Source organism: Sardina pilchardus, chromosome 22 (genome assembly GCF_963854185.1).
Source record: "Sardina pilchardus chromosome 22, fSarPil1.1, whole genome shotgun sequence".
In the NCBI taxonomy this organism is placed as follows: domain Eukaryota; kingdom Metazoa; phylum Chordata; class Actinopteri; order Clupeiformes; family Clupeidae; genus Sardina; species Sardina pilchardus.
In genome coordinates, this window is record NC_085015.1 from 24,820,900 (window position 1) to 24,835,899 (window position 15,000).

Sequence of the window (15,000 nt, forward strand, 5' to 3'; positions counted from 1 at the left end):
CGGTTATTCAAAGTTAATGCACGTTCTAGACGGTGATACGGCCCGACGCGAAGCGGAGGGACGTTCCGTCTAGAAAAGTGCATTAACTTTGAATAACCGCACGGCGTGAAGTCCATTATCCCGCTTATTCCACTGTTGCCACTTGGGTTGTGTTCGTTTACGGTGCTAATTTAAATGTTTTAATCGCTAGAACTGTATTGTTTGTAGAACTACTTTTCCCAGACACATTTCAGCTAATTTCTCAAACTGTGGTTACTAGTTCTAAATGGATGGTTGCTATGGCCAAAAGCCAGTCGTTAGTTCTAATCTCCCGTTGTCAAGCTGGCATATCCCAAGATTCTGATGAACGTTAACTTTGAAAGATTGCTATTTTTCTTAGCCTACTGCTACCTAACTAGCTAAATGACGCCTCTGTCATATGCTAAACGTTACTATGATCTGAACGTCTGTATTTTACAGCTTGTATGTAACGTGACAGTGCATTTAAACTTCACAACAAGTTTGGCGAATTAATATTCAAGTGTAATACGGCCAACAAATTGGAACTACTTCATAGCCGTGCGTATATCTAAAGTTAATGCACACCCTTCTAGAACGCAGGACAATGGGGAACTCATCCGAGCAGTGGAATAAATATATATATATATCATATACCTATATATATACACCTCTCTCTCTCTCTCTCTCTCTCTCTCTCTCTCTCTCTCTCTCTCTATATATATATATATATATATCATACACCTATATATATATACCTCTCTCTATCTATTTCTCTGCCTCTCTCTCTATCTATCTCTCTACCTCTCTCTCTCTCTGCCTCTTTCTCTCTCTCTCTCTCTCTAAATATATATATATATATCTACCTCTCTCTATCTATTTCTCTGCCTCTCTCTCTATCTATCTCTCTACCTCTCTCTCTCTCTGCCTCTCTCTCTCTATATATATATACTGTATATATATATATATATATATACACCTCTCTCTATCTATTTCTCTGCCTCTCTCTCTCTGTCTCACTGACTCATTCTCTCTCAGTCGTTCTCTCCTCAGTCTTCTAATTCTGTCTTCCAAGCCCCTGAACCACCACCCGGCGTTTGCCAGTCCCAGCTCAACCGTAGAGCGCACATGTCCATTTTGACGACTCGGGCGGGCAGCGGCGAGCTGTTGACCACGATGGCTAAGCTGGAACTTTTGGGAACGGTGGCGGGGAGGATGGTGGCGCGGGGGGTGGCGGGGCAAAGACGTCAGGAGAGTAATCTTTTCGGCTAACTTTGCATAAACCTCATCATTATGTATAGCCCGGCGGAGGGATTGGTCAGATTTGAGGGGTGACGTTAACGTTTAGAGGGCGTCATAAAGACAGCCTGATGGCTCGTGACCTTTTCTTTTTAAGGTGGCGTTTCAAAAATAAAAGCGCACAGCGCAAACGTCCGGATCAAACCCCGAACTTGCCGTGGAGCCACTTGGTAGGCCTTTTTAAAAAAAAAAAATCTTCTTCTTTTTACTCGCTCTTTTCACAGACTCTTTTGAGATCGTGAAATGTTATCACGAAACCACAACGAATGTACCAATCAACGCCCCGGCGTTGGCACAGTTCAAAGACGCACCGTTGGGGCTGAAACACAGCTTTTGTAATACGGAGGCGCGTGGGCCGATAACTGTGTGTGTGTGTGTGTGTGTGTGTGTGTGTGTGTGTGTGTGTGTGTGTCACCACACATGCTTCACTTTGGTGATGGGGTGGCCAGTTCGCCTCTGAAAGGTCACGTCACTGACTTGTGTGACAGCGGTCATCCGTCAGGCTCAACCGCAGAATGTGAGCGGGAAGGATGCATAGGAGGCTCCACTCACAGCCATACTACAGTTCAAAAGGCATTGTGTTCAAGAGGCAATGGAGATGATACACAAGTGGTGGTGGAGGGCTGTGTGGGAGGCTATGTGTGTGTGTGTTATGGGGGGGGGGGGGGGGGGGGGCGTGGTAATAGGTGGGGGCACAGAATTGTGTCCAGCCAGTCTCAGCTTCTCTCTCTCTCTCTCTCTCTCTCTCTCTCTCTCTTCTCTGTTTCTTGCACATTTTGTTCTCTTTGAAGTTCTTTTTTTCTAGCTTGAGAGGAGAAGCGATTTTCCTGTCAAGCATCTCTCTCCCCCCCCCTCTCTCTCTTTCCCTCTGTCCATCTTTCTCTCCCTCTCTCCTCCTCTCTCTCTCTTGTCTTCCCTTTCGCCTTGTACTGGCTGTCATCTGACCCGGCCCTGCGCCACTCGTTTCCGACAGAAACGCTTCTCAAGGGCCACTTTACAGGATCCGCGGCGTTCGTAGTGTCCGCTGAGAAGCCTGGGCAACCTTGTACGTGTGTGTTTGTGTGTGCGCGTGTGTGTGTGTGTGTGTGTGTGATTCAGGCACATCTGTGTTAAATGTGAAAGAGTGGCTGAATGTCTTCAAGTTTTGGTCAAAAGGAGCGGGACATTTCCCAGAGTCAGTGTGTGGGAGAGTACTGCAGAAGTGAATTTGCCTTAAGTGCATGAACACGTAACGGCACACATTTGTATGAGAAAGAGTAACACGGAGAGCCTGCCTTTATACTTAAGTGTGTGTGTGTTTGTGTGTGTGTGTGTGTGTGTGTGTGTGTGTGTGTGTGTGTGTGAAGGTGTGTTCAGTGGAAGGTCGATAACCTCCCTCTCTGCTAACAGGTAGGGCTACTGGGTGTCGAACAGTGGGGGAGCCATCTCTGGCAGCTGCCAGTTCCGCAGGGCCACCCTTCAATCAGCTGCTAAGTGCAGCCCCCACCCCCCTCAACCCCCAAGCTCCGTACCCTCAGTCCTCAGACTACCACCACCCCACCAACACACACACAGACACACACACAGACACACACACAGACACACACACACACACACACACACACACAGACACACACACAGACACACACACAGACACACACACAGACACACACACACACACACACACACACACACACACACACACACACACACACCATTCTGCTTAAATGGCAGAACTCATTATCCCTCTCTCCGAACCCACCAATCAAACAGCCAGCTTTTCTAAATATCACAGTTAATTACAGAAAGGGTCCAGGCTCTAGCTTCAGCTCTCCCTCCTTCTCTCTCTCTCTCTCTCTCTCTCTCTCTCTCTCTCTTCCTCTCTCTTTCACACACACAGCCTGACAGCACTCAGAGAAGGCCAGCCAGCGCTGATGCCATTGTCTAAACCTAGTGGGCAAGCCCATTTGAAAGCTTCGTTTGTCAAGTTTTCATATACAGTGCCTATAGAAAGTTATCATACCCTTTTGAAATAGTTACTTTTTTTGTCTTACATCCTGAAATCAAAACCCATTTTAAAAAAAAATCTTTTCCAGTTTTATTTACAAATGTAGCTGTACAACATCAAAATAATGAAAAAAAAGTCAACAGTTCTGAAAATTAATAAAAAATGAAAAACTAGAATAACAGGGTTGGAAAAGTCATCATACCCCTGACTTAATACTTTGTAAAGCTTCCTTTTGCTTTCATTACAGCCATCAATCTGTTTGGATATGTCTCTATTATAGCTTTGCACACCCAGATAGGGGAATATTTGCCCAATTTTCCGTGCAGAAATGTTGAAATTTAGTCAAATTCTGTAGGGAATGGCGATGGACTGCTCTCTTCAAGTCAATCCACATATTTTCTATAGGATTTAAGTCAGGGCTCTGACTTTGCCACTCAAGGATATTCACCATCCTATCCTTAAGCCACTGCTTTGTTCTTTTGGCAGTATGTTTAGGATTTTTGTCGTGTTGGAAGGCGAATGACCTCCCCATCCTCAGCTGTTTAGGAGAGGGACGCAGGTTTTCCTCAAGAATTTTGGTGTACTTGGCAGCATCCATTTTCCCTTCTATCCTGACCAATTGCCCAGTCCCCGCTGAAGAGAAACATCCCCAAAACATAATGTTGCCCCCACCATGCTTCAAAGTAGGTATGGTGTGTTTTGGGTGTGTTTGGGTGTGTATACAGTGTTCGGTTAGCGCCTGGAGCTCAGTCCAAAAACTTCAATCTTAGTCTCCAAAAAGTTCGATCTTAGTCTCATCTGACCATATAAGCTTTTTCCACATGGTAGCAGAATATTCCAGATGTGTTTTTGCACTTAACTCCAAGCGCAATGTTTGGCGAAAACCAACACAGTACACCACCCAAAACACACCATACCTAGTGTGAAGCATGGTGGGGGCAACATTATGTTGTGGGGATGTTTCTTTTCAGCGGGAACTGGGCAATTGGTCAGGATAGAAGGGAAAATGGATGCTGCCAAGTACACCCACATTCTTAAGGAAAACCTGCGTCCCTCTCCTAGACAGCTGAGGATGGGGAGGTCATTCGCCTTCCAACACGACAATAATCCTAAACATACTGCCAAAAGAACAAAGCAGTGGCTTAAGGATAGGATGGTGAATATCTTTGAGTGGCAAAGTCAGAGCCCTGACTTAAATACTATAGAAAATATGTGGATTGACTTGAAGTGAGCAGTCCATCGCCATTCCCTACAGAATTTGACTAAATTTTAACATTTCTGTACGGAAAATTGGGCAAATATTCCCCTATCTAGGTGTGCAAAGCTATAATAGAGACATATCCAAACAGATTGATGGCTGTAATGAAAGCAAAAGGAAGCTTTACAAAGTATTAAGTCAGGGGTATGATGACTTTTCCAACCCTGTTATTCTAGTTTTTAATTTTTTATTAATTTTCAGAACTGTTTACTTTTTTTTCATTATTTTGATGTTGTACAGCTAAATTTGTTAATAAAACTGGAAAAGATTTTTTTAAAAATGGGTTTTGATTTCAGACTGTAAGACAAAAAAAGTAACTATTTCAAAAGGGTATGATGACTTTCTATAGGCACTGTATATATATATTTCCAAAGCATTATCTTGGTTGAGGAATGACATTCATAATGCGAGGTTAGGGAAAGGATAGTGTGTGTGTGTGTGTGTGTGTGTGTGTGTGTGTGTGTGTGTGTGTGTGTGTGTGTGTATAGCACGGATAGAAATTAGAACCAGCCAAATATGAAAGTAGCTGTTCGACTAGTCATCATTTAAAGAGACCCTATGCAACTTTTTCATAGTCATAAAATCGCTCAGAAATCGTTGTTTTGCTTGACTGACCACTGAAAACAGTAATATTTCCTCCCGCCACCAGTGTCCCTATCCTCTATTGCAACCTTGCAGTTTCTGCAGGAGACGATCGTCTCCTGTTTACATCTGGAAGTCTGAGACATGTAAGGAACAAGAAGAACCACGCTTGCAATTTATATATTTATATATAGCCTATATATGTGTAAATATACACGCTAAAGCTGTCGGGGAAGCTCTGCAGAGAAATATGCAAGCATAAAACGAGCGAAAACGAAAAACGAAACTGAAACCAGAGATGAAATCGCCAATCCTGCATAGTTCCTCTCTAATACTGAGTGGCTAGTGAACTTGACCAAATAACAAGGCTGGAAGATGTACACATCTCACATCTCATTCCACCCCCCGCTGTGTGTGGTGTGTGTTTGCGTGGGTTGCACACTCCATAACGGCTGTTTGAAAAGACATGTTTTCACAGCAATAATATCGTAAAAACAAGCAACGAATGCCTGTATATATAAATATTTATTTATTTTGGTTTGTTTCTCATCCCATCTTCTCCAGGCATCGAGTCCTCATTTTGCACAACTCCAGTAAACATCAATGGAGGGGGGAGAGCAGTTCTCCAGATGCACCGAGTCTGAGTAGTAAGGGCCGACCGCTAGAATCAGTAAAAACACACCGCGCGCGCACCACTGACGAGGTGGATCAGAGAGAGAGAGGGGGGGGGGGGGAGTCGGGCGAATTCGCTTGGCTTAATCTCGTGCGAGGTGTGTGTGTCTAGACCCTGATAGACGGCAGAGAGCTTATTCCCCACATTAAGATTCAGGCGCCGAGGCTGCCAACTACAGACAGAGATGGTGCTCTCCATTCATCCAGACATGGAGGAGAAACAGAGAGGATGAGAGAGAAGCATAAAGGGAGGAAGAGAGGGAAGAAGAGAGGGAGTGAGGCAGAGGTGAAGAGTCGGCAGTCTATAGTTGGGGGGGGGGGGTCAAGAGAACGGAGCACAAGGACTGCCAGACACAAACAGAGTCTCAAACACACAGACACACACACACACACACACACACAAACAGAGTCTCAAACACACAGACACACAAACAGAGTCTCAAACACACAGACACACACATAGACACACACAGACACACAGACACACACACAAACACAGTCAACTAGCACTCAAACCATCACTGAGGTGGAACTAACGACTGATTGAGGGTGCAAGTGAGCGAGGGATAGAGGAACGGACAAACAAGAGGGCAACAGAAACTTGCATAGGGAGAGAGAGAGAGAGAGAGAGAGACAGAGAGAGAGAGGAGTGAGGGATACAAAGCAGAACAGAGAGAGGGAAAGAGCGAGGGAGATGAGAGGAGGGGGAGAGAGGGAGGAAGGCTCAGAAGGGGAAAATTGTGGTGACAAAAAGTCAGAGTAAAAAAGTAGAGAAGTAACGCTAGCCATTGAAGGCCTATATAGATGAAAAAGACAGAAAAAGTAGTGTGTGGTGCTGCAGAGAGGGAGAGAGAGGGAGGGAGAGAAAGAGAGAGAGAGCGAGAGAACAGACTTGGAGGGATGTGACAGAGAGAGGAACTGATAAAACATGAAATAATATAGAGAAAGAAAAAGGGCTGTGCTCAAGGCATTGCTTTTGCCTGTGTGTCGGTGAGAGAGCGAAAACGAAAAACAACGATAGAGAGAGAGAGAAAGAGAGAGAGAGAGGCACAGAAGAGAAAAAAGGGAATGAGACGGGGATGAAAGATGGCGAAAGAGAGAGAGAGCGAAAGGGAAAGAGGGAGAGAGTGAAGGAGAATGCCATCAGCACAAACTGTTTTACTGTTCTCCTCCAGAGCGGTAATCACAGTCATTAAAAAGCATCGTTTCACAGCGCTCCATTATGGCTCTCATTTTTTGGACGGCACATAAATTAACCTGAGCATGCCTGGCTGCATACATAGCATCTCTCTGTCTGTCTGTCTGTCTGTCTGTCTTTTCCTCCCTTTCTCTCTCTGTCACTCACTCACTCTCTCTCTCTCTCTCTCACACACACACACACACAAATACACATACCCTTGAGCAGGAAAGGCATTTTTTTTTTCAATCTGGTCCACCACCCCCCACACACACTGGCTCGTTCCCTTCCTCTCCATTTCCTGAGCACCGTGATTTGTGCTTTATTGTATTAAAGTCGCTCCGTGTTCTCGCCCCCTTTCGCTCTCCTTCAGTCTCACTTCACTTCCCTCTCCTTCCTCTAGCCTCTCTCTCTTTCTCTCTCTCTCTCCTTCAATTGTTCTCTCCATCTCTCTCTCTGTCTATCCCTCTCCTTCACTTGTTCTCACTTTCTCCAACCTTCCAGATGTTTTTTTTGTCCTTTCCACTGTATGTGATTTGTGCTATGTTGAGTTAAACCTTGTCTCTGTCTTCCCTCTCCTCTCTGCCTCATCCCTCTCTCCCTCGTTTGTTTCTCCTCCCTCTCTCCTCCCTCTCTCCCTCCCTCTCGCTCTCTCCTTGTTGACCTCCGTGGTCACACAGCCCAGCGCAGACATGCAGAGTCGTTGGTCCAGACAGATGCCTTTTTGTTTTTCCCCTCCTCTGGACATGTTAATTGGGCCCGCAGACTTAATGCTGCAGTGCAGCCTCCATCAGGCATCTCTCTGCTGCATCCCTCACACACACACACACACACACACACACACACACACACACACACAGAGGAAGAGAAAGAAAGAGAGAGCGAAAGAGAGGATGGCAGAGACATCATCTGAGCAGTACATCTTCCAGAACCTCATATAATGGCTCACACACATAAATACATGCGGACAGACAGACACAGCCACACACAAATGCTAAGCAGTACATCTCCCAGCCGTCTCACAAATAGGCCTATAACACACACACACACACACACACACACACACACACACACACACACACACACACACACACACACACACACACACACACACACACACACACACACACACACACACACACACACACACACACACACACACACACACACACACACACACACACACACACACACACACACGCATTAAACAAACAGTCATTCTTGCCATCTCAGACATAAACACACAACGCAAGATCTCCCTGCAGGGTCACAAACAGGTGCATAAACCCGTGTACCCACACACACAAACAAATTTTATACACACTCGCCAGGTTCAGATAATAACTTGCAGCCTCACGAAGTACAGACAGACAGATACACACACACACACACACACACACACACACACACACACACACACACACACACACACACACACACACACACACACACACACACACACAGATAAAAGGAGCATGCGCACACATACACATACACACACACACAAACAGTTCAGTGCGATCATACATCTCTGTTCAGAGTGGTCTCTGCGCAACACGGATGAAACCTCCCTTTGTAACAACTCTGACCGCCCTGTATCCCCTTTCAACCCCCTCCACCGCCAGCCCCCCCTCCCTCCCCATCTCTCCTCCCCTGGGGGCAGGATGGAACCCTACAAGTCCCGTCGTGCCAGACCCCACTGCCCCAGCCACAGACTCCACCCCCCCCCCAACCCCCCAACCCCCCAACCCCCCTCATGGACCCCGACTGTGGCCACTCGCCCCTGGCCCTTCGTCTGTCTGCCAACCAGTGGACTGCGGATGCCGGGACCTTATCTTCCCCTTGTAGCGCTGGGCAAATGTAGGGCATGGAGCCCGGATCAAATGAGCAATCACTCCCCCCCCTCTCCCCACCCAGCACACGCCCACAACCGAGGTCCCATCTCCCCCATCATCATCAGGTCATCAAGCCTCGTCTGGTCCATCTGACCCGGTATTGTTTTACAGGCCCCGAGAGTTGTTGTGCTTTTCCGTCTTGCCTTGTGCGCTCATTTTCGCTCGCCGCGGCTATCGTCTGCCATTAAGCGCGTTTCTTTTCTTTTTTTTCTCGCCAGACCGATTAAGGTGTAATCCAATTGTGTGCCATTGCGAGAGAGAGAGAGCGAGATGGAACTATACGGCTAATGAATAGCGATAACATTTAAGGACTGGTGAAAAAACAAAACAGGCAGTAAGGTAACATTTAGTTTTAGATTAAATCAGTCGCCATCGTCACTAGAAGCTTGGGTGGGGAAATCAGAGGGGCATTTGATTTGAGCGGCAAGGCTAGCAAAGAGCGCGTGTTAAACAGCGCTAAACAACGCAAAGAATCATTTTACCACGTGATTATATTCTTCAACAATCTGCAGCCGCCCATCGGCTTTGTCTAAAACGTCCGCTACAGGAGCACCAACAATGATGATAACAGCTTTTATGCACTGACAGAAGATGTAAAAATTAGGACATAGACACCGACGTTTGAGAAGTGTGTGGCATAACAACGGCAACAAAAGATAAGGAAAACTACTCAATCCACGGCTGAGAACCTGCTCCCATTTTGTGCTTCGAACAATGCGTGCCGTGAGAGAGAAAAACGTGGCGGAGAAATGCGCTTAAGAGAGAAGCCGCCGCTTTACTTCAAGTAAGGCTCTCCTCTCGTTTCTTTCTTTACCCTCCCTCCCTCCCTCCCTCCTTCCCCTCTCTCTTTCTCCCTCTCTCATTTCCTTCTTTCTTCTTTTTAAAACTCGACAACAAGAGGGCCCTTAAAACGAAATGAAGGGCTCCGCAGGTGTTGGGCTGTAAACACGCTTCTCGGCGTCCGTTCTCAGATTTACTGCAAATGGGAGTCCGAGCACCATCACTGGCTCATGCATTTATTAAAACTGAGGACGATACTCTCGGCGTTTTAATTGGATCCCTGGCCTTCCGGAGCAAGAGGCCCCGCATCAAGCTGTGAATGTCGAAAACAATGAATGTCGGGCTAACCGCCCCCAGCCATTTTAAGAAAAGGAACTGGACGGTCTGTACAAAACCTTGTGCTGGGGAGACAGTGCAGATTTAATTTAATGTTTGAAGGAGGAGGATTTGTTTTAGCAGGATCTTTCTTCAATTATTTTGAAATGACTATTTTGTCTTCTTAAATACACCACTATGTATTCTCATCCCCCCAACACTCATACATCCCCCCCAATACCTCATACATTCAATTCTTTTGTTCTATGAAAATGATTATTTTGTCTTCTTAAATACAGACCACTCTTATTGTCCATAACAACTCAATCCTCCCTCCTTCTTCTCTCATAATCTATATCCATCCTTCCATCCATCCTTTCCTCCCTTCCCCTCTCTTCACTATCTTGCCACTTAGGTGTGTGCATGGTTAGGGGAGATGAATGCTGATAGCTGGCTTCCTCCATCTGAGGACTGCAGCGGGTAACTGAGAAGGGAGGTGGAGATGGAGGCGGGAGAGGGGAGGCAGAGGTGGAGGTGGAAGGGTGGAGAGCTCCGTCTGTAAATGAGCGAGGGCCTGGCCTTACAGTAGCGGCACCCTCTCATCAGGTAGCCTCTGTTCACTCAAGTATATCACTAACAGCCCCTCATACCAACAGGAGCCAAGCAATGACTAAGGAGAGTGAGGGGAGGACCAGTCTGTGTGTGTGTGTGTGTGTGTGTGTGTGTGTGTGTGTGTGTGTGTGTGTGTGTGTGTGTGTGTGTGTGTGTGTACTCATCAGGGAGAGAGAGAGAGCAAGAGAGAGAGAGAGAGAGAAAAATGGAGATGAAGACAGAGGGGGCAGGTGAAAATAAAACAATAAGAGGGAGAGCAGGCAGGGAAGGAGACAGGGAGGGAGGAAGGGAGGGAGAGAGAGATGAGGGGAGACAGATAGATGGAGAGAGGGAGAGGGAGAGGGGGAAGGAGTAGGCAACAGAGAGAGAGAGGATGAAAAGCAGAGTGATAAGAGAACTGATGTAGGAGGTGGGTTGTATACCTTTAGTTTTAAGCAGCACTTGGGACTTAATATTCTGGCATGCCACCAAGCCTACAGCTTCCCAATTGAATTGATTCAGTCCCTGGGGATGCTTAATAATGACTGGTAATATGAGCCTGAAGGATTTTAATTACTGGGAGTAAAGTGGTAAGGCTTAAAGCTGAAGGAAAAACAAGCACGGGGACTATGGAAATACACAATGGTACAATTCACATGACCTATTAGAGGTCTTGTGTGAAAGTCTGGTTATATTTATTCCCTGTTAAGTAGCCATTCTGGAACATTCTATGCATGCTTGTATGCATAGTTTAGCTTGGATTCTTATAGGTGGGCATAGCCTTCTCTTCTGAAGCTATGAGACAGTGTTCGCTAGCTTGCATAACTTTCGCTTGTGCCTGCACCATGTTGAGCTTGTCTGGCTTGAAATGTATTGGATTCTAACCAACTACAAGAGATGCAAACACGCTCCTTAAAAAAGTAGTCTGAATGATGCATCTTCTCATTAAGCTCGTATTAAAGTCGTTCAGTATGTTTTCTGTGCTAGTCTGGTAAACAAAATGCGACCTGCATTTGGAGCAGCAGGTGTTATGAGTGCCCTATGAGTGTGTCAGTGTTTACGGGGAGATTTGATGAGAAGCAACAAGCTCGTTCAGATATAGCGAGATATACTGAGGCAATATTTGGAGATTGAGCACCGCTTGCGACTACGTATACACAATGAGCTTGAGAGTTTTGTAATAACAACTATCTTAGTCAGACAACAGAGAGAGTAAGAGCGAGAGAGAGTGAGAGAGAGAGAGGAGAGAGAGAGGAGAGAGAGAGAATGTCGACAGTGACAGAGATGTTAATAGATGGAGGATCTCTGTTGGGAAAATCACCCATACTCATGTGTACACACACACACACACACACACACACACACACACACACACACACACACACACACACACACACACAGAGACACACACGCACACACACACAGAGACACACACGCACACACACACACACACACACATACTCAAACACACAGGCAGAAAGAGAGAGCGAGAGAGAGAGAGAGAGAGAGAGAGAGAGAGAGAGAGAGAAAGAGAGAGCGAGAGCGAGGGAGAGAGGGAAAGAGAACACACCAATATTGGGATTTTTGGAGGGTCCTCTCTCCATTGTGGCCAGTGACAGCGCTCATCCATCACACTCTGTGTGTGTTAGCGGCTCCATATGCTGAGTGCCGCACAGGCCTGGACGGGCCGGTGTGGACCGGTCCAGTCTGGGGGGAGGAGGAGGAGGAGGAGGAGGAGGAGGAAGAGGACTGGGACGGACATCTGTGTCATCAGAGCCCTGGTGTAAAATGCCTCCATTCATGGCACCAGAGTGGATGGCTTTGACCTCTACTGCCAAATAGGCTTTTGTCGCTCATCATTTCTCGCTCTTCCATTTCTCTCTCCATAGCACTCCGACAGCTTTTTTTTTTCTTCCTTTTTTTAAATCAGAGAAACCTTTCCTCTCTCGTTTCTGGCTCTTGCTCCTCTCTTCTTTTTTCTTTTAACTAATGCCTTTGCCCAACTCAAGAGGGAGAGGAACGGGCGGAGAGACGCTGGATATTGCAGGGAAGTGCAAAAACAAGATGTATCTATCCATCTCTCTGTTCACTTACTTGGGCTCTGTCTGCCAGACACACACAAACACCGGTGCTCTCTCTCCTTCCTACACACCCATACCCACACACACCGACACACACACACACACACTTTCAGTGATTGAGCATCTAATGGCAGTTCCATCCAAAAGGCTTTTAATGCCAAGTGTGCTGCCAAACTATTACGCTTCCGAGAAAAGAACAACCGGCCCCCCAACCTTTAACAAAAAAAAAAATAAATAAATAAAAAAAACAACAAACCTGTCGACCCCCCACCCATCCTTAGTGGAACCACCCTTCATAAGATGTTTGGTCTGACAACAACATCTGATGTCTCAGCTTCATCTTAAGAGGCACAATTCTCTCATATAGACCTAAACTACTTCCAGGAAAGAACAACAAAATGCACTCAATCATGAATGAACACAGACACACACAGACATAGACAAACACACACACACACACACACACACACACACACACACACACACACACACACACACACACACACACACACACATCCAGACATCGTAAGAAGCCAAAATTGACCCATTATGTCAACAGCAGCCTCCAGGGCCCAGAATGCTTACTGATAGAAACGTAAGCTTCCAAACACATTACGCAGAATTAGCTCTTGTTAATCACGGCCTCGGGGAGAACGGTAAAGACAGCACCGTCAGCTCCGCACCCCATCTCCCCCTCATCCCCACCCCCACCCTGCCAGTAAACGCCAGAACGGAGCGTCCGCTCGTTTCCGTGCGAGCTGTTTATGCCGCGCGGGTGAAAAGCGCGCCACAGCATAAATACCGATTGGCGCGCCAGATGTCGCTTAATTAACCTTTATGAAACAGAACGGAGGCATCGCGCGCATTTTTCACCTTCAAGTGCTGACAACTGGGCGAGGGTGTGTGTGTGTGTGTGTGTGTGCGTGTGTTTGCTGATCCACATCTGGAGCCGCGTTGGCCGCCAGGCACGGGGAAAGATAAACATGTCAGCTTTGATCGGCGCTCGTGACGAGAGCATGGCGGGGTGGGGAGGGGAGAGGAGGGGAGGGGCGGCGCGGACGAACGTGACAAAATTTTGGAGACTGGAGGTGGGTGTCGACAGCAGACAGAGTATGCGGCGAGCCTGTTGATGATGCTGGAGAGAGGAGTCAGAAAATGAAGAACAAATCCCCCCCCCCCCGCCGCCAAAAGAGTACAAAACTGAGATTAAAAAAAAGCCAAGGTTTCCCCCCCATTTGCCGTGTCATTAGATTTGAGATGTGTTGAATTATGAAGTTTCACATAATCTCTCGCTCGCGGTATTAATCTCTCCTGTCAGGCCGGCGGTGAAGTAATGCCTCTCGAAAGTGAAGAAATTAACACGGTCTCGGGTCGTCCCCTGCACACTCAAAAACAGCAGCTGGCACTCTACAACTTAAAATGGAGCTTTCCTTTTTTCTGTTCCTGACAGTGTTTTCTTTTTCGATCCGCACAAAGACAATGGCTCAAGATACTAGCGGACTTTATTGCGGCGGGAGGCTGGAGCACATGTTCATGTCTGAGCACACCAAATGCATCTCAGTATGATGATAAAAGCCTTATTCCAATGATGACTGGGTTTTACTAGGGTAGCCTCGGAGAACTCCTCCGAACCGCATTTCTTTAAGAAAATATCAAATCCACTTTAAATCCGAGACGGAAAACACTCAAATCCGAGTGCCTGTCCTGATAAAACCCGGCCAATGCTCAGACATTGCTTTCTTACGAGGGGCCTTTGAAAGTTGCTTGGTGTTGCACACTGCTTGAGCGGTGGAGAGTGAAAAAAAAAACATGTTTGTCAGTTTCAGATTTGCTCTACCGTTAAAAGTGCACTCGCCCTATCTGATGGAAATGGGAAAAGCTCGAAAAGGTCTCACTCGGCTCTCAAAACGTTCTAATTTAAGTACGGGGAGGCGGATTAAGAGCACACGCAGGTGCTTTTGACCCGCCGTTCATGCATGCGGCGCACGATTATTCCCTCCTAAAGCCACGGGAAAATAATAATGTGGCATTTAGATGGCTGGTGCACAATGAAATGTCAGCATCGACCACCGTCGGGATAGAAACGCAAACAGCTCTTTTGCCATGTGCTATTTTTCCCCCACAAAATGGGCCGACAAATGTGTTTGAGCAGGGACAGGTAAAAAAGAATCCAGATGGACAAGATCACGACAGATAAATGAATCTCCGCAAACAGTGTGTGTGATTAGGGCTTAATGACCGACGGCTGGGTGGCTAAAGGACCTGTTGTTCCCCTTGTCTCTTCTTGCGCGTCGTGCCCTTCAACTGTCCGTAATGTACTTTGAGTACCACTTGGCTCCGCTCTAATGGATTGTGGAGTGACACTC

At 46.7% G+C, this 15,000-nt stretch overlaps 1 protein-coding gene across 1 annotated transcript in view; it reads right to left on the reverse strand.

Annotated features, from left to right (window-relative positions):
• atrnl1b (attractin-like 1b) overlaps nucleotides 1-15,000 on the reverse strand; it is a 149,523-nt gene that overhangs the window by 17,014 nt on the left and 117,509 nt on the right.